The sequence below is a fragment of the Delphinapterus leucas genome, chromosome 2, assembly GCF_059928025.1.
Source record: "Delphinapterus leucas isolate spDelLeu-1000000601 "Yukka" chromosome 2, BTC_Dleu_Yukka2, whole genome shotgun sequence".
In the NCBI taxonomy this organism is placed as follows: Eukaryota; Metazoa; Chordata; class Mammalia; order Artiodactyla; family Monodontidae; genus Delphinapterus; species Delphinapterus leucas.
This window is the reverse complement of record NC_143130.1, coordinates 74,067,854-74,094,958: the sequence shown is the minus strand read 5'-3', so window position 1 is coordinate 74,094,958 and position 27,105 is coordinate 74,067,854. Positions and strand designations below refer to the sequence as shown.

The following is a 27,105-nucleotide window of genomic DNA, read 5'->3' as shown; positions in this document are numbered from 1 at the left end:
TGCAAAAGAATGAAACGAAAAAAAAAAAAAGAATGAAACGAACCCTTTCCTCACACCATGTATAAAAATTAACTCAAAATGGATCAAAGACCTAATGTAAGATTGAAAACTCTTAGAAGAAAACATAGGGCAAAGCTTCAGGACACTGGATTTAGCACTGATTTCTTAGATATGACACCAGAGGCACAGGCAACAACAACAAAAAAATAGACAAAGTTGACTTCATGAAAATTTTTAAATTTTGTGCATCAAAAGACAGTAGTAATGGAGTAAAAAGGCAACCCACAGAATGGAAGAAAATATCTGCAAATCATATATCTGATAAGGGATTAACAGCCAAGATATACAGAGAACTTCTTAAAAGCAAAAAAAAACACAAAACAAAAAAACCAACCCAATTCAAAATGGGCAAAGGACTTGAATAGACATTCCTCCAAAGAAGATATACAAACGGACAATAAGCAAATGAAAAGAAGGTCAACATCACTAATCATTAGAGAAAGGCAAATCAAAACTACAATGAGATACCACCTCACATCCATTAGGATAGCTTACCAGAAAAAAAATGTTGGCAAAGATGTGGAGAAACTGGCACCCTTGTGCACTGTTGGCAGGAGTGTAAAATGGTACAGGGGCTGTGGAAAACAGTATGGCATTCCTCAAAAAATTACAAACAAAATTACCATATGATTCAGCAATTCCATTTCTGGGTTTATACCCAAAAGAATTGAAAGCAGGGTCTTAAGAGATACTTGTAAACACATGTTCATAGCATCATTATTCACAAAAGCTAAAAGACAAAAGCAACCCAAGTATCCATCAACAGATGAATGGACAAATAAAACATGGTATTAACCATACAACGGGATATTATTCAGCCTTAAAAAGGAAGGAAATTCTGACACATACTACAACATGAATGAACCTTGAGGATGTTATGCTAAGTGAAATAATCCAGTCACAAAATGACAAATACTACATGATTCCACCCATACGATGTACTTAAGAGTATATAGTCAAAATCATAGAGACAGAAAATAGAATGGTGGTTGCCAGGGGCTTGGAGGAAGGGGGATAAGTAGTTATTGCTTAATGAGAATAGTTTCAGTTTTTACAAGATAAAAATAGTTACGGAGATGGACAGCAATGGTAGTTGTACATCATGAATGTATTTAATACCACTGAACTATACACTTAAAAATGGTTAAGGGCTTCCCTGGTAGCGCAGTGGTTGAGAGTCCACCTGCCGATGCAGGGGACACGGGTTCGTGCCCCAGTCCGGGAAGATCCCACATGTCGCGGAGCGGCTAGGCCCGTGAGCCATGGCCGCTGAGCCTGCGTGTCCAGAGCCTGTGCTCCGCAACGGGAGAGGCCACAACAGTGAGGGGCCCACGTACCGCAAAACAAAACAAAACAAAAAAAAGACAACAAAAAAAATGGTTAAGATGGTAAATATGATGTTATATGTATCTCACCAAATACATAATTTTTTTTTTGAAAAAAGTAAAAGGCACATTGCATGGGGGGTGGGTGGGGGGAAGGATGCTGTGAAACCAAGGCCCAGACCAATAGCTCAGAAAGGCAAAAAGTCTGCTTCACCGTTATTAAGAGAACAAAGAAATTGGTCATCCTTGGTCTGGGAGTACCTTCAGAGTAAAGCTATGCAAGTAATACAAAGAAGCAGGAGGTTCCAGGAGGAATTGGCCATCCATAGTTTAGGAAACCAGAATGTATCAAGGATAACTAGTAATGCAGTACTACAGTCAATAAAGTGTGTGTTGGGTTGTACAAAACTCATCAAAGAAAAACATTAAGAATGCCCTACCTTTTCCCACAACACCAGCTAATTCATGCTACTTCGTGGTTGATTTGTTTCTCCTATTGTAGGCAAGATTTACCCTTTTTTATCTTGGAATTTTCACATATCCTAGCATGCATAGTTTTGCACTTGTGTATCACCCCCTAAAAAGCTCTCAAATCTATCCAGATATCTCCATTTTCACTGCCACAACCCTCATCTAAGTTACAATCATCTCTCATCTGGACCACCAAAATAATCTCTTAATCCTCCTTTGCCTCCCTAGCCAGAGTAGTGCTTTAAAAAACAAACCTGATTGTGTCCCTCCCCTGCTTTAAAATCCTTTGGAATATGTCATCTGAGATTTGCTTCAAAATAACACAAGAGGCAAGGAAAGTGGATCGGAGCATGTGGTATGACAGGAGACAGATATTTGATCTTTGTCCAGTTCAGGCACATAGCTCCTAAAACCCTTGGAATCACTGGAGTGATAAGTATCTTTTGCATGCTTACTAGATGACTGGTGACTGGGGGCCCCTAGATAGTTTCAGGATCAGGGAAGGTCCTCAGAAATCGAAGCCATCATTAGAGTTGGACCTTTCAGCCCCCAAACCCCACCTCCCAGGAGGGGAGAGGGGGTGGAGATTGAGTTAAATCACCAATGGGCCAATGCTTTAATCAATGATGCTGAATTAATGAAACCTCCATAAAAACCCTTGAATGACAGAGTTTGGAGAGCTTCCAATATGCTCAAGGAAGGCATGGAAGCTCTTCACACCACCCTCCAGCCACCTCCACCCCCTGCCCCCTACAAATACCTTGCCCTAATCATCTCTTCCATTTGGTTGCTCCTGAGTTGTATCCTTTATAAGTCAGTAAACGCAAGTAAAGTGTTTTCTTGAGTTTTGTGAGCCATTCTAGCAAATTATCAAACCTGGCGAGGAGGTATTGGGAACACCCAATTTATAGCGAGTTGATCATAAGTATAGCTGGCAACCTGGGACTTGCAACAGGCATCTGAAGTGGGGACAGATCTGTGGGACTGAGCCCTTAATCTATGGAGTCTTTGCTAATTCCAGATAGTTAGTATCAGAATTGAGTTAAACTGGAGGACATACAGCGTCTAGAGAGTTAGAGGATTGGTTAGTGTGAGGAAAGAATCCACACATCTGGTGTCAGAAGTGTTAATGAGTGAAAACAGTCAGAGGGTCGAAATGAAATAAAGTGGCCACGAACTGATAACTGTTGAAATGCATGTTGGGAAATATTCTCTCTGTTTATGTATATGTTTAATATTTTTCTATAATAAAAAGTTAATAAAGTCTTCTTTTTTATTTTTTTTAAATTTTTTGGCCACGCCGTGTGGCATGTGGGAATTTAGTTCCCCGACTAGGGATTGTACTCACGCCCCCTTGAGTGGAAGTGTGGAGTCTTAACCACTGGACCACCCGGGAAGTCCCAATAAAGTCTATTTTTAAAGTTAAAATTTTTTCAGAAGCAATCTGAATTGACCTCTCACCCTTGCTCTCCCTTCTCTAGCCACACCATATGTACTCAATAATTGCTAATTGAATTAAATGTCACTTCCAAGGGAAACTATCCCTGAATGTACCCATATGAGATCAGGTCCCTCTTTTAAAATGCTCACACAACACCCAGTACTTTACCTTCACAGCATTCTGCACAGTTTGCAATTATGTACTATTTATGTGATAATTTGCTTAGTGTCCTCTCATACTGGTCTATAAGGTCCATGAGAGCAAAGACAGAGTTGATTTTGCTTATATTCCTAATGTTTAGCACATAAAGGTAAAGCACATAAAGGGACCTCAAGAAATATTTGCTGAATTGAGCTAAGCAATCTGGGTCTGTGGTTCATTATTTACAAAGAATCTAATTTAAACCCAGATATTATCTTACTCTGAACTGATATAATGGAAGCACTTTAAAAGAAATGATTCCAAGTGGGGTGGTACCACAGGGGACAGACACCATGGATTCTGTCTTCCATCCATTTCTGTCTCCTCCTCTCACCGTACATACATTTCTGGAGTAGTTCCAGCTACTCCCAAGGCTTTCACCTACCTCTCATATACTAATGATTCAGTCCAAATGTCTCCCTCCTGAACTCCAGACCTGAACATCCACTGCTAAAATGATATAACCATTCTGATCTTAAATCTTAAATTGAAAGGAATTTTAAAGGAAGGAATCTTAAACTCAGTATGTTTAAAACTGAACTTGTCAGGAATTCCCTGGTGGTCCACTGTTTAGGACTCCACACTTTCACTGCTGAGGGCCTGGGTTCAATCCCTGGTCCAGGAACTAAGATCCCACAAGCCACGTGGCACAGCCTAAATAAATAAATAAATAAATAAAACTGAACTTGTTGTTCCCCACCACCCCTCTGCCACACGCACAGCTAAAAATAAATTTATGAAGCTCTAAATTTATGAATTTAGAGATTCACGTAAGAAAGACATCAATAAAGATACTTATCAAGAGCACTTCTGGAAGTGCAGGAAGGACAGCCCATTTGCAAAGTTCTGCAACTGAAAATGAAGTGCACACACTGTGATCCAGCTCTCCCCACCCCTGCCGCAAGTACTTCCTTTCTCCAGGGCTTCATTACGCTGACACTGATTTTGGCACTCTAACTCATTAAAGCACACAAATTATCAATGTTTAGCTGCACAGAAGTAAACAGCTGGGCTTCCCTGGTGGCACAGTGGTTGAGAGTCCACCTGCCGATGCAGGGGACACGGGTTCGTGCCCTGGTCTGGGAATATCCCACATGCCGCGGAGCGGCTGGGCCCGTGAGCCATGGCCGCTGAGCCTGCGCGTCCGGAGCCTGTGCTCCGCAACGGGAGAGGCCACAGCAGTGAGAGGCCCGCGTACCGCAAAAGAAAGAAAAAAAAAAAAAGTAAACAGCTGATTAAAAAGGAAAAAGCTTTTTTGTTATTATCCCTATTTAGAAAGTAAGTACACTTAGAAATGAAAGGACTTGCTGAGTTTGCTGACAAACTGTTTTGCTACATCAATAATCAGAACTAGGCAAATAAACCAGGAAGCAGACATGCTTATTAAGCAAGTAAAGAACTATAGACAAAATTGAATAAAACGAATGGGTTTTTACTTGTATTCAAGAACAACCAATTCACAATCCTGATGAACCAGCTAAACACTGGCACGGAAGAAAAAAGAAAACTGCTGTCGTCTTGTTTTGTTTTGTTTTAATTTACAGTGATGACTTATACCACTAAAAGCCAATTGTTAATCACAACTAACTGCTGAACAATCATCAAAAGGAAGACACCGGAACTCACCAAAAAAGATACCCCACATTCAAAGACAAAGGAGAAGCTGCAATGGATGGTAGGAGGGGCGCAATCACGATAAAATCAAGTCCCATAACAGCTGGGTGGGTGACTCACAAGCGGAGAACAATTATACCACAGAAGTCCACTGGAATGAAGATTCTGAGCCCCACTTCAGGCTTCCCAACATGGGGGTCCAGCAACAGGAGGAGGAATCCCCAGGGAACCAGACTTTGAAGGCCAGCGGGATTTGATTGCAGGACTTCAACAGGACTTGGGGAACCAGAGACTGCAGTCTTGGAGGGCACACACAAAGTAGTGTGCACACCAGAACCCAGGAGGAAGCAGCAGTGACCCCATAGGAGAGTGAACCAGACCTACCTGCTAGTGTTGGAGGGTCTCCTGTAGAGGCGGGGCGGGGGGGGGGGCGGCTGTGGCTCACTGCAGGCACAAGGAGACTGGCAGCAGAAGTTCTGAGAAGTAATCATTGGCATGAGCCCTCCCAGAGACCGCCATTAGCCCCACCAAAGAGCCCGCAGACTCCAGTGCTGGGTTGCCTCAGGCCAAACAACTAACAGGCAGGGAACTCACCCCACCCCTCAGCGACAAGCAGATTAAAGTTTTACTGAGCTCTGCCAACCAGAGCAACACCCAGCTCTACCCAACACCACTCCCTCCCATCAGGAACCTTGCACAAGTCTCTTACATAGCCTCATCCACCAGACGGCAGACAGCAGAAGCAAGAACTACAATCTTGCAGCCTGCAGAATGAAAATCACAATCACAGAAAGTTAGACAAAATGAAAAGGCTATGTCGCAGATGAAGGAACAAGATAAAACCCCAGAAAAACAACTAAATGAAGTAGAGATAGGCAACCATCCAGAAAAATAATTCAGAATAATGATAGTGAAGACGATCCAGGACCTCAGAAAAAGAATGAAGGCAAAGATGGAGAAGATGCAAGAAATGTTTATCAAAGACCTAGAAGAATTAAAGAACAAACAAACAGAGATGAACAATACAATCACTGAAATGAAAAATACACTAGAAGGAATCAGTAGCAGAATAACTGAGGCAGAAGAACAGATAAGTGACCTGGAAGATAGAATGGTGGAAATCACTGCCGTGGAACAGAATAAAAAGAAAAGAATGAAAAGAAATGAAGACAGCCTAAGAGACCTCTGGGACACCATTAAACACACCAACATTTGCATTATAGGGCTCCTAGAAGGCGAAAAGACAGAGAAAGGACCCAAGAAAATATCTGAAGAGATTATAGTCGAAAACTTCCCTAACATGGGAAAGGAGATAGCCACCCAAGTCCAGGAAGCACAGAGAGTCCCATGCAGGATAAACCCAAGGAGAAACACGCCAAGACACACAGTAATCAAATTGACAAAAATTAAAGACAAAGAAAAATTATTAAAAGCAACAAGAGAAAAAGGACAGCATACGAGGGAACTCCCACAAGGTTAACAGCTGATTTCTCAACAGAAACTCTGCAAACCATAAGGGAGTGGCACAATATATTTAAACTGATGAAAGGGAAGAACCTACAACCAAGAATACTCTTCCCAGCAAGGATCTCATTCGGATATGACGGAGAAATCAAAGACTTTACAAACAAGCAAAAGCTAAGAGAATTCAGCACCACCAAACCAGCTCTACAACAAATGCTGAAGGAACTTCTCTAAGTGGGAAACACAAGAGAAGAAAAAGACCTACAAAAACAAACCCAAAACAATTAAGAAAATAGCAGTAGGAACATACATATCAGTAATTACCTTAAATGTGAATGGATTGAACACTCCAACCAAAAGACACAGACTGGCTGAATGGATATAAAAACAAGAACCATATATATGCTGTCTACAAGAGACCCACTTCAGACCTAGGGACACATACAGACTGAAAGTGAGGGAATGAAAAAGATATTCCATGCAAATGGAAATCAGAAGAAAGCTGGAGTAGCAATACTCATATCAGATAAAATAGACTTTAAAATAAAGAATGTTACAAGAGACAAGGAAGGACACTACATAATGATCAGGGAATCAATCCAAGAAGAAGACATAACAATTATAAATATATATGCACCCAACACAGGAGCACCACAATACATAAGGCAACTGCTAACAGCTATAAAAGAGGAAATCAACAGTAACACAATAAGAGTGGGGGACTTTAACACCTCACTTACACCAATGGACAGACCATCCAAACAGAAAATTAATAAGGAAACACAAGCTTTAAATGACACAATAGACCAGATAGATTTAATTGATATTTATAGGACATTCCATTAGAAAACAACAGATTACACTTTCTTCTGAAGTGCACATGGAACATTCTCCAGGATAGATCACATCTTGGGTCACAAATCAAGCCTCAGTAAATAAAAGAAAATTGAAATCGTATCAAGCAGCTTTTCCGACCACAACGTTATGAGATTAGAAATAAATTACAGGAAAAAAAACGTATAAAACACAAACACATGGAGGCTAAACAATACACTATTAAATAACCAAGAGATCACTGAAGAAATCAAAGAGGAAATCAAAAAACACCTAGAAAAAATGACAACAAAAACATGACAATCCAAAACCTATGGGATGTAGCAAAAGTAGTTCTAAGAGGCAAGTTTATAGCAATACAATCCTACTTCAATAAACAGGAAAAACCTCAAATTAACAATCTAACGTTACATCTAAAGGAACCAAAGAAAGAAGAACAAACAAAACCCAAAGTCAGTAGAAGAAAAGAGATCATAAAGATCAGAGCAGAAATAAATGAAATAGAACCAAAGAAAACAACAGCAAAGATCAATAAAACTAAAATCTGGTTCTTTGAGAAGATAAACAAAAGTGACAAACCTTTAGCCAGACTCATCAAGAAAAAAGGAGGAAGAGGACTCAAATCAATATAATCAGAAATGAAAAAGGAGAATTTACAATGGACACCACAGAAATACAAAGCATCATAAGAGACTACTATAAGCAACTATATGCCAATAAAATGGACAATCTGGGGCTTCCCTGGTGGCACAGTGGTTGAGAGTCCGCCTGCCGATGCAGGGGACACGGGTTCGTGCCCCGGTCTGGGAAGGTCGGAGCGGCTGGGCCCGTGAGCCATGGCCGCTGAGCCTGCGCGTCCGGAGCCTGTGCTCCGCAATGGGAGAGGCCACAACAGTGAGAGGCCCACGTACCGCAAAAAAAAAAAAAAAAAAGGACAACCTGGTAGAATGGACAAATTCTTAGAAAGGTATAAACTTCCAAGACTGAACCAGGAAGAAATAGAAAATATGAACAGACCAATCACAAATAATGAAATTGAAACTGTGATTGAAAATCTTCCAACAAACAAAAGTCTAGGACCGGATGGCTTCACAGGTGAATTCTATCAAACATTTACAGAAGAGTTAACACCCATCCTTCTCAAACTCTTCCAAAAAACTGCGGAGGAAGGAACACTCCCAAATTCATTCTACAAGGCCAACATCACAAAATTGGGTTATTCGTAGAGTCACGGATGGACCTAGAGACTGTCATACAGAGTGAAGTAAGTCAGAAAGAGAAAAACAAATATTGTATATTAACACATATATGTGGAATCCAGAAAAATGGTACAGATGAACTGGTTTGCAAGGGAGAAATAGAGACACAGATGTGGAGAACAAACGTAGGTACACCAAGGGGAGAAAGCAGGGGTAGTGGGTGTGGGATGAATTGGTAGAGTGGGATTGACATATATACACTAATATGTATAAAATAGATAACTAATAAAAAAAAATTTTCAATAAAACAATACTTTGTTCAAAATAAAAAAAGGCCAATTGTTCTTTTTTCCACTCATGGTCCAATGAACAAATCCAAATTTAATTATATACACAAACTACTAAAGTCACCAATGAAAAGTGGGGTTCGAAAAACTACCAAAGGACTGAAAAGAAACCGAATAGCACTACCTATCTTTCTAAAACATAAATGAGGGAAGCTGACGGTTTTGAGCACAGAGGTAGACTTAACGGTGCCTACAAGTGAATTTATCAAATTTTGAAGCTTTCTAACATTCTCTAGGTGAACAGAACAATAATAGCCTCTAACATTCATTGAGCATTTTCTACGTGGCAGGCACTGTGCACCCTTTCGATGTATTATCTTATATAATCTCAGAACAACTCTAAGAAATAGGTACTATTATTATTCCCATTTGCAAGGAAAGGAAATGGAGGCACAGTGAGGCTAAGTAGTTACCCAAGGTCACACTGCCAGTAATTGATAGAGTAAGGATTCAAACCAGAGCAGTCTGACATCCAACCTCAACCACTAAATCGTGCTGCTTATCACTATCATGATGGTTTCACATGTTCTGTATCACTAAATTTCTAAAAATAAAAATCTCAGGTGGTTTCAATGTATCAATTGCCAATTCAGTTATTTCTTTATTGCTAAGATAAAATCTGTTTCTCCTAGCCACTCTGTCCAGATCCCTTAAATGATCCCAAACAGGTTACAACAACAACAAAATACTTTTCATAGTCATCATAAATGTGCAGGACAGAAATGCAAAGGACTGAGAAGAGCATCTTCTTTTTTTTAAGAAGATATTGGGGGTAGGAATTTATTAACTTATTTATTTTTGCTGTGTTGGGTCTTCGTTTCTGTGCGAGGGCTTTCTCTAGTTGTGGCAAGCGGGAGCCACTCTTCATCGCGGTGCAGGGGCCTCTCACTATCGCGGCCTCTCTTGTTGCGGAGCACAGGCTCCAAGACACACAGGCTCCAAGACACGCAGGCTCAGTAGTTGTGGCTCACGGGCCTAGCTGCTCCGCGGCATGTGGGATCCTCCCAAGCCAGGGCTCGAACCCGTGCCCCCTGCATTGGCAGGCAGATTCTCAACCACTGCGCCACCAGGGAAGCCCAAGAGCAAAATAATTTTGATAGAGAACAAAGTCATAAAATTTCCATTATCTGACTTTTAGGCTTATTATAAGGCTACAGTAATCAAGACATCTACTATCATAAAGATAAACAGAACAGAACTGAAAGTCCAGAAATAGGCCCACAGATACATGGGCAATTGATTTTTAACTAAGGTGCCAAGATAGTTTAATGGGGAAAGGATAATCTTCAACAAAGGGTGCTGGATCAACTGGATATGCAATGGAAAAAAATGAACCTCAACCCTAATTTCATACCATGTACAAAAATCAACTCAAATTGGCTCACAGACCTAAATGTAAGAGCTAAAACTACAAAAATCTCTAGAAGAAAACATAGGAAAAAATCTTAACAACCCTGGATTAAGCAAAGACTTCTTAAATAGGACTCAAAAAATTGACACATTAGACTTCATCAAAATTAAAAACTTCTGTTCAAAAAGCACTGCTAAGAAAATGAAAAAGCAAGCCTCAAATTTAAACTATTTGCAAAATACATATCTAACAAAGGACTAGTATCAAAAATATGTAAGAAGAACCCTTTCAACTCAGTAGTAAGAAAACACAATTTTTTTAAATGGACAAAATATTTGAACAGACATTTCACCAAAGATATATAAATGGCCAAACAAGCATATAAAAAGATGCCCACCAACATTAGTCATTAGAGAAATGCAAATTAAAACTACAAATGAAATACTATTACAAACCCATTAAAATGGCTAAATTCAAAGAAACAGACAGTACAAAGTATTTGTGAGGATGTGAAGCAACTAAAACTCTAATAAACTGGTAGTGGGAATGTAAAGTGGAAAATGGCAGTTTATTATAAAACTAAATATATACTGTATTTACTATATACGCAGCAATTCCACTCCTTAGGTATTTTTCCAGAAAAAGGAAAACACATGACCACATAAAAACCTGTACGTGAATGTTCATAGCAGCTTTATTCATAACAGCTTAAAACTGGAATTTCAAATGTCCATCAACTGATGAATGGATTGACAAATTATAGTATATTAATACAGTGGCATACCACTCAGTAATAAAAAGGAATGAACTACTGGTACAAGCAACAACGCAAATGAATCTCAAAAGAATTACACTAAATTAAAGAAGCCAGTCACAAAAAAGTATATAACTATGCTTCCGTATCTATACACTTCTAGAAGAAGCAACACTATAATGATAGAAAGCAGATCAGTGGTTGCCAGTGGCTAGGGAATAGGGAGAGTGGATTAACTGCTGCAAAGAGGTATAGCAGAACTTTCTGGGGATGATGAAAATGAAAATGAAAAATATCACGATTGTGGTGGCAGCTTCATGATCACACATTGGTCAAAATTTGTCAAAATTGTTCATTTGAAATGGTAAATTTTGTTGTATGTTAATTATACTCATTAAAGCTGAACAAAAACAAATAAAAAAACCAATAACTTGGAGACGTGTTGCCTCCTCTTGTCCACTTAATGCCCAAAGGTTCTGGGACCTCCTTTTCTTCTTCTCAATATTTTCCTTTCTTTTTACATCAACTGTATATCTTCACTGCTAAAGCTGAACCCATCACTACATTGATACCTCCCAAATCCACATCCCTGGACAGCATCCCTGCAGAATGCTGGTCTTGTTTCCAAAAGCCTCATGGATATCACCATGTCAGTGCTGCCTACTCTCAATTCACCATGTCCAGAATTAACTTCAATCTCTTCCAGCTTCCCTACCTCCTAATGTTCTCCTCCCCTCCCCTCCTACATTCTTACAAAACCAGCTCCTTCTGATACATCACTCAAGTACCCTTAATCAAAACCATAGAACGGTCTTTGACTCAGGCCTTTCCTTTACACCCCAGCCTCTATTAACATTTTTCCACTGGCTCCACCCTGTTTCAACCATTATAACCTACCCTGGGAAACTGCAACGGGCTCCCAAAGAGTCTCCCCATTCCCCTGCATTCTACCTACTTCTGGATTAATCTTAAAGCTCAGTTCTAACCAATTATTTCATTACCCATTTATGAATAAGTCAATGGCTCTCCACTTCCTATGAAACAGAAAACAAGACATTGTTGTGGGTTTAAATCCATTCAGAGGGAGCCAAGTTTGCCTTCCGATTTCATCTTCCACAATCCCCCTAAATACATCCTAATTTTAACAAACCAAACACTCTGACCTCGGTGCCTTTGTTCATGCTAGTCCCTATAACTGATGGCCCTCACCTATTTAATCTTTACCTGTCAAAATCCGTATTTCTCCTTCAAAGGCCTATCTCAAAGGTCACTTCCTCCATGAAGCCTTTCAGGTTTTAATCACTCTACACTCACCAATACAGATTTGATCACTTCCTCCTCTAAACTCTGATAACACTTTTGTTTACACATATTGTAACATCTGTCATACTCTGCCTGATTTATTATTTGTGTACTTGTCTTCATCACCACTGCTCCATGTACTCTACAACCAGGCAAGCTTTTCAAGGCTGGTGCTCTGTACTGCTCCCTCTTTTGCCCCTTTAAGTCACTGGCATCCTACCTTTTTTGCTGCAGGGGCTCAGGAACTCTCTGCAGTAGATGAATTAATTCTGGTCTAAGAAGTTGACAAGAGAAATTTAAAAAATTATATTATCCATGAGGTCTATAAGGATAAATCAGATAATAGATTGCATTCTGCCTTTTTTTGTTACAAGTTGGAACTCTGCCTGAAGAGAGATTCTTCTTAAAACGACCCTCAAAATCCACTAAACCAAATCTTCCTACAAGCGAATTTTCAGTATAATATTCCTCTGCTTACAACTTTACAATCATTTAAAATGGGTCCTGGGCTAGGCATTCTCTATTTGACCCCAGTCTCCCAAACAAACTTAATCTCTAACTTTCTATGCTCTGTTTTGTGTGCCCTTTAAGGCTGACCTTGAGGACTATAGTGCCCATACTCCCCTAGTTTCCATTTGGGTCATGCCAATGAGAGGCACTAGCAGGAAATTAGAGGATGAGAAGAAAAAGAAATCAGGGTCCTTATTCCCTTGGCTCTTTCCCCACCTGGAACCCTTTCCCCTATGGCCACAGGTCCTTGGCTTCCACTGCTCCCACTCTCATCAGGCTTCAGTAATCCTCTTCTTGTCCCCTCTGGCTTAAAAGTACCAATGGCTTCCAGACACTGCTAGGCCTTGGGAACGTCACAACCCCTTGTTGCTTTCCTTAACCCTACCCAAATCTCTATAACTAGTTCACTTATTTCCTGCCAGGACCCTCAGTAATACAGCTCCCTAGGCTTAGAATTCCTCACTCTGCTTCCCAAGGCTCACAACCACCTGTTCCCTCTAACCCATCAAATCTTAACCACTCCATGCTCCTCAGCAGCCCTCTTCTTTGGTCAGGCAGGCATCCCTACCAATCCTTAGTATCACTCAGTTGTGATGTGTTCACTCCTACTCTGCACCTTTACTCACGCTGCTGCCCCCCCAGGATGCCCACCCCTTCCTCTCTACCTAACAAACCCTATACTTCCTGCAGTACAAATTGAGATCCTACGTCCTCCCCGCCCACCCCCCACTCCATTAAACCTGTTCTAATAACCCTAACCCACAATTACCTTTCTTATCTTGGAACTTCCATTTCTCTTACACAGAAGTACTTTGAAAACTAAATGTTAGGTATTGCATTGTATGGTCTCTAATTGTTCACCACATATCTCCTAAAGGGAAGTAATTTGAACTATTTTAAATTCCTTCTTTTATATTCTGTTAAGAGTATACACTAACATTAGAAATAGTCATTCTTGTTGACAAAGAGTGATAAATAAAGATACATCAAGGGCTTCCCTGGTGGCACAGTGGTTGAGAATCCGCCTGCCGATGCAGGGGACACAGGTTCATGCCCCAGTCCAGGAAGATCCCACATGCTGCCGAGCGGCTGGGCCCGTGAGCCATGGCCCCTGAGCCTGCACGTCTGGAGCCTGTGCTCTGCAGCGGGAGAGGCCACAACAGTGAGAGGCCCAAGTACCGCAAAAAAAAAAAAAAAATCAATACAATGTTCTAGTACAAAAAGTTTATGATAACTAGCTATGAGCAAATTTACTACACTTTTAATTATTGTTTTCAGTGTAATAGTTATAACAATGGCTGCTATCAACCTTGGGGTTTTTAGAACATAAACACACTTTTTAATGAAAGGACCCTTGGGAACAAAAGAGTAAAACAAATTATCAATTTGTCAAGTTCACCAACCTGTTATGCAAATAGATGCAATTATTCCAGAAATGCAAAACAGTAATGTCAGCACATGCAGGATACCTTAATTTGTAGCTGACCAGTGGCAATGAACCAGACAATAGACTTCAACAAAAGTAGATTTTCTAGAGGCATGAAGAGGCCAGTGGTCCTCATCATATATTGTTTGTAGAGAAAATCTCCTCCCCCTTCTTTAGAACCACCTATTTACTAGCCTCTAAAGCCTAAGTCATGGCAATCATAACATTTTTGGTAAAATTATCCTCACTGAACTGCCAATGATACATCCAATTTACACTTCAAGAACTCAGTCTTATGAGGCTCCCTAAAATAAGAATGGAGAAATAGCAAAAATGTAGGAAGCAGGTACTATGGCTAGCTCCTCACACAATCTCAGAATATCAGTATGTGAATATGATTTTGAGGAGAAAAAAAAAAACTTAAGCAACTATTAGAAAGATCTAATGGTGTCAAACGAAACAGGGGGCAGGCAGGGAGAGACATAACAGTACCAAATACTAACTGGCTTCAAAGTAACCTTTTTATCTTTTCATTAAAAAAACAAAACAAAAACACAAACAAAACTAAAAAACAAAGGGCTGTACCCCTAGCACATTTACTAATGAACTAAGGTCAGTCCTATTTGTACATTTAAAAAAATTTTTCGGGTTTCCCTGGTGGCGCAGTGGTTGAGAATCTGCCTGCTAATGCACAAAACACGGGTTCGCGCCCTGGTCTGGGAGGATCCCACATGCCGCGGATCATCTAGGCCCGTGAGCCACAACTACTTGAGCCTGCGCGTCTGGAGCCTGTGCTCCGCAACAAGAGAGGCCGCGATGGCCCGCGCACCACGATGAAGAGTGGCCCCCGCTTGCCACAACTAGAGAAAGCCCTCACACAGAAACTTAGACCCAACACAGCAAAAATTAATTAATTAATTAATAAACTCCTACCCCCAACATCTTAAAAAAAAAATTAAACAAGACATTTTAATGGTAAAAAAAAAAATTTTTTTTTCTTCTGTAACTATGTTAATTTTAACAAAGGTATTCTAATTTATTACTACTAGAAACTTGACAAGAATGTACAAAATGTATCCATAGTAGGAAAGTCTATCTCACACAAAGCACAGTGTGCCTAAAGGACTCAGAACCCAGATGAGGAGAAGGATATGTAAGCAATTGCAATACAGTATGATAACACTGCATAACAAAGTTACCCAGCAGGAGCCATGGATAATACTAAGGGAATGAAGAGAAGAAAAGAATGCCCAGGACACAAGAAATATCCCAAAAGTTAAGATATGAGGGCTTAAAATAAAAGAGCTATAATGTACTGGGTTTGTGAGGAGATGAATTTTAAGGATATTCAGAAGGTATGCTCAGCGAGACTAGGCTCAATCAACATTTTCACATTGCAATTTTAATCAAGAATAAGGTACTGCTTAAACTAAGAAATATCTTATTCATCGCAGCCTTTTTTAGAATAGCAAAAAGGAAGAAACAAAAAGGGGAAACAATCTGAAATTCACCAACAAGAAACTGGTTAAATAAATAATACACATACACTGAGATTCAAGGCAATCATTAAAATGAACAAGGAAGATCTATAACTATCTGGAATGTGTTGAACTGAAATGATAACCAAGATTTATTAAGTTAATAATACATTAAGATATAGACCAAATAATTCTACTCCTGGTTATATATCCAAAGGAACTGAAAGCAGGGACTTGAGCAGATACTTGTACATCGATGTTCATAGCATCATTATTCACAATAGCCCAAAGGCAGAAACAACTCATGTCTATCAAGAGATGAATAGGTAAACAAAATGTGGTACATACATACAGTCGAATATTACTCAGCCATACAAAGGAATGAAATTTTGATATATGTTCCAACTTGGATGGACCTTCAAAGTATTAAATTTAGCAAAATAAGCGAGACAAGGAAGGACAAATATTGTACAATTCCCCTTACATGAGGAACCAAAAATAGGCAAATTCATAGAGAAAGTAGACTAGAGATTACCAGGAGCTGGGGGAAGAGGGGAAGAGGGAATTATTGTTTAATGGGTACAGAGTTTTTGTTGGGGATGCTGGAAAAGCTTTGGATATAGACAGTAATGATGGTTATACGACATTGTGAATGCATTCAATGTCACTGAATTGTACACTTTACAAATGATTTAAATGTTAAATATGCTATCTATATTTTACCACAATAAAAAAAATAAGATGTAGAGAAGTCTGCAGTATGCTAACATTTGTATAAAAAGGAAAAAGAGAGAGAATATATATGAATGCATGATTAGAGAGGTTTAGAATCTTGGAAAGAATACACAAGAAACTGTTAACTCTGGGAAAAAATAGGAAAGTGGAGAGAACAGAATGAAAGGGAGATATACATTTTGCTGTAACCCCTTTTATACCATGTGGGTTTCTATCCATGTGCATATATTGCTTAAGAATATTTTTTCATTAAAGAAAGGAAAAGAATTATCCCGGCAAGGATAATCTTCCCATGGATGCTACAACCATTGTGAAAAGGTTGTAGGAGAGAGGATTTTCACACAATCTCAAAATACCACACTCCCTAATTACTAGTTACAAAGGGGAAAAAATGTGCATTTATAAAGTGATCTGGTAACAGCCACCACTTTAAATCAGTGATCAAACTTAGCATTACCTATAATGGAAACAAATGGCATTAGGTGCCTCATGAGGTGATGCAAAAAGCACACACCACCTAAACAGTGTTCATCCAATTCACGTTTAACTTGAATATGTAACCTTAAAGAAACAATCAGCAAATTCAGATTGTAGTACATTATGTAAGACAAACAGCCTAGATTCTTCAGTAAAATTAGTATCATTGAAAAAGAGGGGAGGTAGGCAGGGGATTGTTCTAGATTAAAAGAGACTAAAGTGACTTAAAAACCAAAAGCAATATGTGAATATGACTGGATTGTGGATCAGAAAAAAACAAAAAAGTTATAAAAGGTATGTGGGAGACAAACAGAACAATTTAAATACAGACACCGCATGCTGAATAATGAAGTCAAGTTATCTTCCTTAGCTCTGATACAGGTATTGTGGTTACAATGGAGAATGTCATTTATAGGAGATGCGCACCTGAAATTTTTTTTTTTGAGGGGTGACAGAGTACCTTGGTGACTACAATTTACTCTCACTTAAAACAAAACGTGTATGTGTGTGTGTTTAGAGAAAAGAAAAAAAAGCAACTGCAGCAAAATGTTACAATCTGTGAAACTAACTGAAAAGGACATGGGTGCTTATTGTACTGTTGTTCTTCAACTTTTCTATAGATTTGAGAAACTTTCAAAATAAAAGTTTGGAGCAGTGTGCAGAAACAGCTGAATCAGGCACAGCTGAGCTCCAGTGGTAAAAATGAGGAAAGAAAAAAAGATTACCTTTTACAATAAAAATATACAGAGGAGTTAAATAAGTATGGTTTTTCTATTATTAACCATGCCCTTCCTGATGGAGCATACATAATAGGGTCATTTATTCCTAGGAGTATCTGTGATAATCAAATATCACTTTTAATTTCCTTGCAACATAATTAAGTAATTATAGTGATATCATCTCTATAAACTCAGAGTTAGAATTATGAATCTTACTCAAAAAGGACCAGGGCAGGGGATGGATTATTGCTCCCGTAAACAAAGACCGTAAGTTGCCTGCCCTTCTTAGAAGGAAGATAAAACCCAGACAGCAAGATGATAAGTTTACTTAAGCTTGTGCTCTGTACAAACTACACAGAAGGAAGCTAATGGGCAGGGAATAGCTGAGTTGAACAAAAATGAGAAGGCAGACCTCTTCATCTCTTAAATCTTCAACCCACATTCTTCATTGTTTCAAAATAGTTATGAATTCTTGTATCAGAAAATATAGGAAAATATCTAAGCTAATCTCTATTATAACATGACTGGAGGTAAATTATAGCAGAAAAAACCTAAATGGCAAAACTGATTTGGAAGTGAGCTTAACTATCTTTGACTATGTTCTTTGAGAATTCACCTTTAAACAAAATAGTGAAGTCACACTATGAAGACCTGACAAAGGAGGAAATGGAAAGCTTTTCTTATTCCCTCATCTTGAATCCCACCTCCCTCTGAATATCTCTTAACAGAAAATAGCAGAATCTGAAAATAATTTCATCTCTGTGAAACTAATCAAGCTATACATTTACTGTATGTACACTTCTATGAAGATATATGATACTTTGATTAAAAGGTTTTTAAACATTTTTAAAAATAAAATACATAGATGCAAGACTAACAAAACATGTACAGGATCTATATGCTAAAAATTGCAAATCACAGATGAAAGAAATCAAAGGAGCTCTAAATAAGGATATGCCATGTTCCTAGATTGGAGGACTAAATATAAAATTGTCATTTCTCCCCCAAAATGATCTCCAGGTTTAATACAATAACTATCAAATTCAGCAAGATTTTTTGCAGCTACAGATGAACTTACTTTAAAATTTATATGGAAAAGCAAACAAACTAGCATAGCTAAAATCATAAGCCTTACCATCAATTTAAAACCAACAGAGACATAAATAAAATATAATCCAATCCTCAAAAAGAAAAACATCTTGAAAATAAGATCACGCCAAAAATCTGCTTGGGCAAAGAGAATGATTAACAAAGCAAATTACTAGATGTAGTCAAGAAAAGAGAAAGCAAGATTAGCTAAAGAACCAACTTCAAGTACAAAAAGCCCTTCCACAACCCAACACAACAGGCTCCTTTCCCCTCCCACCACTGCAACAGTATTGATAATCAGAGATGGTTACATACAGATGCACACACGCACATAAACTCACTAAAAAAGCCCATATAAGAATGTTCAAAAGAACCATACTTTATTCTTTTATTTTTTTAAAATTTATTTTATTTGTTTATTTATTTTTGGCTGTGTGGCTGCGCACGGGCTTCTCTAGTTGCAGCGAGCGGAGGCTATTCTTCCTTGCGGTGCACGGGCTTCTCATCGCAGTGGCTTCTCTTGTTATGGAGCACAGGCTCTAGGCGCGCGGGCTTCAGTGGCTGTGGCACACGGGCTCAGTAGCTGTGGCTCGCAGGCTCTAGAGCACAGGCTCAGTAGTTGTGGCGCATGGGCTTAGTTGCTCCACGGCATATGGGATCCTCCCGGACCAGGGCTCCAACCCGTGTCCCCTGCACTGGCAGGCGGATTCTTAACCACTGTGCCACCAGGGAAGTCCCATACTTTATTCTTTCTAATGTTTACTTAAAGAGATCTGAGTTACTTGTCTTTTAATCCAGTATAGTGTGAAAAGAGTTTTTTCCCCTATCAAACTGCAAAACAATCAATAATCCCAAATTCTACAGAAGAAAACCAATAAAATAAAGCTTTACACTACAGTAGTCCCCCCTTATCCACAGGGAATATGTTCCAAGACCCCCAGTGGATACCTGAAACTGAGGATAGCACCAAATACAAATATATTATGTTTTTGCTATACATACATACCTATTATAAAGTTTAATGTATAAATTAGGCATAGTAAAAGATTAACAATAATAATTAGAACAATGTAACAATATACTGTAATAAAACAGTATACATAACAATATACTGTAATAAAAATTATGTGAATATGGTCCTTCGCTCTCTCAAAATATCTTACAGTACAAGTTTAATGCCTTTCCCATCTTAACTAAGCACTTCTGCACTATGGCCATAACTTTTGCAGTCTGAAGTGCATCAGCAAAACTAGTACAAAATCCTATTTCCTTCTTCACAATTTCACAGATAGAAGATTCATTCTTATCATAGAGTTTAGGAACCTCAGCATAGATTTTTGTCTTTCCTTATGAAGTTGAGAACTTTAACTTTTTCACTTAAAGGAAGCACTTAACTGCTTCTTTGGCATATCCAAATTGCCAGCATCACTACTCTTGCACTTTGGGGCCATTATTGAGTAAAACAAGGGTTACTTGAACACAAGCACCGTACAAAGGGATGATTCACATCCCAGACGGGATGGAGCAGGACCACAGGAAATTTAGTCAGGTTATTCAGAATGGCGAGCAATTTAAAAATTATGAATTGTTTATTGCTGGAATCTTCCATTTAATATTTTCGGACCATGGTTGACAGTGGGTAGATTTGGATGGACCTAGAGAGTGTCATACAGAGTGAATCAAGTCAGAAAGAGAAAAACAAATATCAAAAAATAAATAAATATGCAATATTTTAATGCATATACGTGGAATCTAGAAAAATGGTACAGATGAACCTGTTTGAAAGGCAGAAATAGAGACACAGACGTAGAGAACAAACATATGGACACCAAGGGGGAAAGGGGAGTGGGATGAATTGGGAGATTGGGATTGACATATATACACTAATATGTATAAAATAGATAACTAATGAGAACCTGCTGTATAGCACAGGAAACTCTACTTAGTGCTCTGTGGTGACCTAAATGGGAAGGAAATCCAAAAAAGAGGGGATATATGTATACATATGGCTGATTCACTTCGCTGTACGGTAGAAACTAACACAACATTGTAAAACAACTATACCCCATTTAAAAGAAAAAAAGCGAAACCATGGATAAGAGGTGACTGCTGTACTCACTGCCTCCTTAAATTAACCTAACCCCAAACAGGTTTTTTATCTATTCACCCTGTTACTAACAGGTCAGCTATTAAAGTGTGTGTACTGGGGAGGGGACTATACATCTCAGTTGGCCCAAGATGTTACCATTTTATGCCTGCTGTCCCCACATGTACCTTTTTACTACGGTAGAGGCAAAAGACCAAATGCCTATGAATATTCTAAGAATACAGTATTTTAGGTTTTAAAACAATACATATATAATTTTGAAACAGTTCTCTGAATATATAAAAGAAAAAATGTCGCATCTAGAAAAAATGTGGAGAACTACACATGAGAATTAACGGCAGTTACTCTGTGTGGTGAGATAGTTTTCACTTTTTTCTTTATATTTCCCTACACCATCTAAAAATTACTTTTTACAACAGCATATACTACTTTTTTTTTTTTAAAGAAGATGTTGGGGGTAGGAGTTTATTAATTAATTTATTTATTTTTGGCTGTGTTGGGTCTTCGTTTCTGTGTGAGGGCTTTCTCTAGTTGTGGTGAGCGGGGGGCCACTCTTCATCGCGGTGCGCAGGCCTCTCACTGTGGCAGCCTCTCTTGTTGCAGAGCACAGGCTCCAGACACGCAAGCTCAGTAGTTGTGGCTCACAGGCCTAGCTGCTCCGCGGCATGTGGGATCCTCCCAGACCAGGGCTCGAACCCGTGTCCCCTGCATTAGCAGGCAGATTCTCAACCACTGCGCCACCAGGGAAGCCCCAGTATATATTACTTTTTACATTTAGGAGGGAGTCATTTCCATTTGTTAAAATGCATCTTTTCTTTCTGACCCAAGTCCTCATCTCATTTCAAAAGCATGCACTAGTCTTCTTTAATATATGTTATTCATTAAGAACTGAGGCAATGTGAAATAGTATAGGAAATTTTAGCCTTTAGGATGCAGAATACCTAAATTCAAGAACCAGCTTTCTTGTGGAAAATACAGAACCTACCTACCTTCCAGGATTGTTTAGAGGATCAAACAAGAATCTACATGAAAGTGTTTTAATGAAATATACTCATGTGAGCTATGATTACTACCACAAGCAGATGAACAAACTATGTAACCTCTGATCTCATATATAAAATGAGGGGGTCTTATAAAGTAAGCTCCAATTCCCTTCTACATCTGAAATTCTGGTATTGACAGTGTCCTCTTAACTCAGACTTCTACTCACAACTAATTTATGTCTTCAAGAGGTGTACCTTTTTTACTGATAACACTTCCCAGGTCTCCATGTTTTCTATCTTCACTGGGATACAGTCAGCTCTCCACATTCTTCTGGTAGGCCCTGACTGCCTGAAAGTTAAAGAAAATATGTATGGTCCTTCCAAACAGACTTTATATCCCCTCTTAATCTAATTTATATTTCATGATCTCCATCTGCCACGTCTTGCAGTGTAGAGTAGTAGCTATGCACAGGACTCTGGAGCCAGGTGCCTAGGTCCAGATTCTGGCTCTGCTGTATCACCAACACTGCAGTGTAACCTTGAACTACTTAATCTCTCTGTGCCTCAATTTCCTTATCTGCAAAACTGGGATAACAACAGTGCACCTACTGGATAAGTTTGTTGTAAAGATTAAACAAATTACAAATTATATATAAAGGACTGAAAACAGTGCCTGGCATATAGTTAATGTTATATGTGACTGAAGTCTTTTTCTAACATTGCTTCTCTAAAAGTATAATGCTTACAGGCTAAGATTAAACAAACAACCAACATTCGCCTCTTACTTTTTTTCTCATTGAAAAAAAATGTCTTCTTATTATTGGCTTATCAAAAATTTCTCCACATCATTGTAGTGAAGTCATACACACTCATCATCATTGGACATTTTTCTTTATTCTCTGTTCAAACCCTCTAATCCAACATTTCCCAAAATGTGTTTCCCTAGAAAATTTGTTCCACTAGTTCTTCTAGATGTTATGGGGGAAGAGGGCGAAGGTTCAGTGATCAAATAAATTTGGAAAATGCTGAGTTAATGTTAAACAGGTTCCTTTACTGTAGGTCTTTTACATGCTAGTATGTACTATATTACGTTCCAAGAGAGGAAAAAGTGCACATTGTTTACCAAGTTTATTTGACCCTAAAACGCTTTTGTCAAGGCGCTACATTGGGAAATGCTGCTGCTCTAGTTCTTTTGACAACTTTTAATACAAAATATGCTATGTTACATAAACTTAATATTTCTTAAATCTGATTCACACACAAAGCCTGTTCTCAAATTCACGCTGAGAAATCCAACTCAAAAACCTAATAACTGCTGCCTTGTACAAATTACTTTTTGAAATTTCTGAATACGAACACTGACCGTAAAAGAACAAACACCAATGACCAGCTACATATGCTAGGTGACAAGCTGTTATCTCATGATGAGATGTTCAGCTATTTATTGGCCAAATGTCCTTTAAACAACTCTAGTTATTCAATATTCCCAAGTTTTTTCTGAATTTTCAATAATAAAAACTTGTGCTCTTCCCTTTTTAAAGGAATTCACCACAGAACACTGTCAAATCATCCCAGAACCAGTTCTGATATAAATACAAGGCCCTAAATATACAATTTACACTGTTGAAGAACTATCCTAAAAAACACCATCTAATACATGAACAATAGGATTTCACTATTTTGCAATCCCTGATGAATTAGTAAATCAAAGCAATGATCATCAACAGCTGCAAACGTCACAAAGAGAGATGACAAGACCTTACATACCTCCTGATGGAAACACAAATTCCTCCTATGAAGTACTCTTACCAAAAGAAAAAAAAAAAATCTGATGAATTCTATCAATTTACTACAGGAAATTCAGGAGACAGAACATGTTACATGACATTACAGTACAGAGATGCAATCATCAAAATGAAACTATTGGAAACTTTTCAAAAACCTGGTTTCTTTTAGCAAAAAATTTTAAGAAAAAAAAAGATGGAAGGAGAGTCTCAAGATTAAAAATGATTTAATATACAAGACAAACAATTGTAAAGTATGGACCTTATTTGTATCCCACTTCAAGCAAACTGTGTGTGTATAAAACAATCAGAAAAATATGAAACCTGATTACATATTTGATATTAAGAACTTGCTATAAAATTTTTTGGTAAGATAATGGTATTATGCTTATTTTATAAAAAAGAGAGAGTGACTATCTTTTAAAGATCCATACTGAAATACCTGAAATTTACAAATTAAATATGTCTGGGATATGGTTCAAAAAAGTCCAGAGTTGGGAGTGGGGTAGTGGTGGATAGAAATATAGAGAAAATAATACTGTCTATAATAATTCTGGAGGCTCAGTGATGGGTACATAGGAGCTGCTTAAACTATCCTTTCTACTTTTATATTAATATATGTTTAAAACACTTTGTAATAAAAAAGATTTAAAAAAAAAAAACACTGTCTGGGAATTGAATTACCTACCTAGGACTGCAAATAGCCTCTACATATTCCCATAATAGATTAATGCACAGTTAAGCGTAAATGAGTTTAAGTTTGCTATGAACAAATCATGTTTATAAAGTACTAAAAGAAATCATTTGACAAGAATTTCACTAACACTCAACATGCTAAACTCTCCTATGTAATTAACTCTTATTTACAAGTCTGTTAACAATATCCAGCTAATTTATGGCTTTCCATGAAAAAAATATAGTTTAATTATGATTTTTTAAAATTTCTATTTAAGTTGCAGACAATATTGCAGAGTCATCGCTATCTTTCTACTCCTGTGGGCTTATGGTACTTCTGGAGTTTATCGTCAGCAGACATATTGCATAAGTGCTCCAGCTCACTGAGCTCCAAACAGGACTAGTTTTATCTTGTGTACAAGAACTCTTTCCTGCCTTCCTACTCTGAAATAAAGAGCCAAACCAACAGAAGGCAGACCAAGAGGGAGGGGTTGGTTATAAGGAGGCAGTTACAAGAGAGTACCATGGAAAGGGAGAATATCACTGAGAACTGAAAGCTACAACTTAAAAATACAAAACATTCAGCAATTCTTTAGATTTTTGCAAAACAATGTCACGTTTTGCCAATCATGAATTACTTTAAAGTGAAATGATTCTGTGAATTTGCATCTGACTTTATTCCCTTATACAGCATATCTTTAAAGAGTTTTGAAAAATTCCTCTTCATATCTCAGACTAATTTAAATTAACCAAAGCAATTCAGAATAGTTTCAAAATGAACAGGGGAAACAGGTGACAGGTGATACTAAACTTTTATCAGCATTTCCCTACTGCCACACATTACATGATTCTTTTCAGAAGCTACCAAACTCTCTTTTTGACTTTAAAAAAGCAAAGTGCCCCACCCCTATGCTAATCTACAATGCAATCAAAACAGCATCAATATTACTACAGCCTAACTGTAAAAGGTCTTAGTGAAAAATATTGGTTTAAAAAAGATCAAAACAGTATTGTAATTATATTTTTAATATATATTTTAATCTTAAATTTTATATTTTTAATCTAAATTATATTTCTCAAAAATGCCTAGGCTTTAAGAATAACACTAAGAACATGCCAATTACAACAGGCCATCTTTGCCCTTTCATCATGCCAAGTATCTTCTGCCTCCAGATTAAGCAACTTTCCAATCACTAATTTAAGAGATCAAGCCCATAACACCATACAATGCAGAAGTCCACCACTTACACGCTGGCAGTTTTGCAAAGGAATAGCAACTTCCTTTATGAATAGAACCTTCATAAAAGAGGGTCTAGCAACTAGAGGTTATTCAAGGGCTTGTTTATTAGGCAGCTACCTCTCTCCTCTGTGGAAGCTTATCAAATGGCAGAATATCTACCCTGCCTATCCCACAGAGGTGTTATGAAGATAAATTGGGAAAATGTTTACCAAACTACTTTGAAAACTGAAAGGCTATATACAAATATGAGGCATTATTATTTCATTACTTGTTTGCACTCTAGACAGTTTGCAGACTAAACTTGCTACTTAATATCATTGTTTCAAGGTCTACCAAGAAAAACTTATTTCAGGGTATAAAGATTCACTAATATTCACCTTTCTATAGCAACGTTCAATCCTTATTCCAATTGTTGTTCTCTTCTAACATCTATTACCCTTCTTTGGCAGAAGAAAACTAGAAACGTTCTTTAAGAAGTCAAAGCAACATGCGACACCTAAAAGTCTGTCTCACTGTCAACATGAGTTTCTGAACACCTATGTAGAATGGTCCTGCCCAAACGACATTATTTGGATGGGATTTTAGATCAGACAAAACCATCACACTGAGGCTGGCCATTTCCATGCTCTGCCTCCCACAGTTTCCACCAACACCTGCCTTTGTTTCTGAATTCTAACCCAGGCTCCACCACTTACTAGCTATGTGATCCTGGGCAAGTTACTTTACCTTTCTGTGCTTCAATTTCCTATCTACAAAATAAATGTGGCTTAAATAATAAACAATTCAACCAGATTTAATATTATTTATACAATAAAGTTCTTAGAATAGTGCCTGGTGCACAATAAATGCTCAGTAAGTGTTACCGAATATTATTACTTTATTTGTGCATCTGGCCACTCCACCACACCACCTTCACTAAATTACATAAATCTCTCCATCATTCGTCGTCATTCCTTCTTTTCAAAAGAATGAGCAATTTTAAGAAGTCAAATTATGACCATATTACCGATAAAATTTCAATGTATCAATATATCACTGGATGTTTAGTTGTATAAGAAAGTTCAATGATACTTTATATAAAAGATACTGGGCCCCACATGCTTTTAAATTATATTAACACATAGATAATATAATATTCCTAGGTTATCCTAGCTTTCTACTACTATCAGTTGGCAAAGCTGTTTATTTGAATTGTATCACATAAAACTTCCCATGAACAGTTTTGTATAGTGACTAACAGGAAAGGTCTTCTAAAATGGCAAAATTTAAAAGGGCTTCTATAAATCCTACTATATTAAGTTTAAAAAAAAAAAAGCTTGGATAATAACATATCCCCCCCCCCCAAAAAATCAAGATCAACGGAGACTTTAAATCAAGAGTTTACAGTGAGGAAAAATAGCTTGCCACAGCAAGAGGAAATATTATTATTACATTAACATATAATTAGAGGACAACCAAAGTATGTTAAACACTGCAACAAACACAAGAGCTACACTCCAAGCTTATTTTTTAAATATTA

The 27,105-nt window shown here is 38.0% G+C and overlaps 1 protein-coding gene across 21 annotated transcripts in view; it reads right to left on the bottom strand.

Moving 5' to 3' along the window:
* The window catches only part of HERC1 (HECT and RLD domain containing E3 ubiquitin protein ligase family member 1), a 214,834-nt gene that overhangs the window by 178,663 nt on the left and 9,066 nt on the right, over positions 1-27,105 (bottom strand). Inside the window, exons 2-3 of one of the 21 annotated variants that reach the window (XM_089904282.1) lie at positions 22,143-22,236; positions 12,584-12,637 (exon numbers count right to left, since the gene is read on the bottom strand). The exons of 17 other annotated variants lie outside the window; for them this stretch is intronic. The gene's annotated coding sequence lies outside the window, so the exon portion shown is untranslated. Of the gene's footprint in view, positions 1-5,496; positions 9,890-12,583; positions 12,638-22,142; positions 22,237-27,105 lie in introns of those variants that run through there. 3 more of the 21 variants (XM_089904288.1, XM_089904296.1, XM_089904278.1) reach the window with 3 other exon arrangements.